We start from the raw sequence: 1275 nt of genomic DNA, 5'->3' as shown, positions 1-1275 counted from the left end.
AAAAGGAGCTGAGTGGTAGCTCTTTAACACAGACAGCAGTAACTGTATGTAAGGAGCTGCCAGATGAAATGTCAGAGGCGGGTACATTTTCAACACTTAAAATGCATCTCGATTGATATATGTATAGGAAATGCTTAGACAGATATGAGTCAAATGCTGGAAACGGGGAATGGGTCAGACCGAGATGCCTGTTGGGGCGAACGTGTTGTTTGTTATGTTGATGGTACTCCTGAAACAAGGTGATTCTGTACTTGGCTTTTTTTTCAAAAGCCAAGTATCGTCAATGTAGACGCGCCGCAATGTCTGAACTGGCTAACTTAATAATGGATAACAGATGCTATCTAACTCAACTATTCAGAATATACGTTAAGGTTTTTATTTAAAACAGTTGCAAAATAGACAATAGACAGTAGGTGCAGGACTAGGCATTCTGCCCTTCGATCCTGCATCATCATTCATTATGATCATGGCTGATCATCCTTAATCAGTATCCTGTTCCTGCCTTATCTCCATAACCCTTGATTCCACTATCCTTGAGAGCTCTATCCAACACTTTCTGAAATGAATCCAGAGATTGGGCATCCACTGCCTTCTGGGGCAGAGCATTCCACACAACCACCACTCTCTGGGTGAAGAAGTTTCTCCTCATCTCTGCCCTAAATGGTGTACCTGCATTTTTAAGCTGTGTCCTCTGGTTCAGCACTCACCAATCAGGGGAAACGTGTCCAGAGTGTCCAACCCCTTAATAATCTTATATGTCTCAATCAGATCCCCTCTCAGTCTTCTAGACTGAAGGGTATACATGCCCAGTCGTTCCAGTCTTTCAGCGTAAGGTTGTCCCGCCATTCCAGGAAATGAAAGGGGAGTAGCCAGTACAGCCAGTTCAGTGTATCTTCTAGCTTTGATTTTGTTTTTGCTTATCCAGCCCATCTCTAACATCTCTTTCCTGTGAGAACCTCTGTTGGTATGTACTTTTTTTTTTTTGCTAAGCCGTGTGTTAATGTGATGTTGGAGGAAATCGGAACATATATTAGGCGGCTTTTTCATGATCGTCACAACCCGTCGATTGAAATCTGTGACAGAAGTCAAGAATTGCAGCTGCTGGAAATTTGGCAAATGAATCAGAAATGTATACATCCTCTATGATTGACATAGATTGACATACGCTGTGTCATTTGCAATGACACAGCTTATTTAACGAATGAATCAAGGCTGCAATGAACTGAAGGTTAATGATCAAGTTTGGTCATTAATTAGGGGGCTTTTTCATGACCG

This window comes from Chiloscyllium plagiosum, chromosome 49, assembly GCF_004010195.1.
Source record: "Chiloscyllium plagiosum isolate BGI_BamShark_2017 chromosome 49, ASM401019v2, whole genome shotgun sequence".
NCBI lineage: Eukaryota > Metazoa > Chordata > Chondrichthyes > Orectolobiformes > Hemiscylliidae > Chiloscyllium > Chiloscyllium plagiosum.
The sequence above is the reverse complement of the archived record's forward strand: the minus strand, read 5'-3'. Positions refer to the sequence as shown.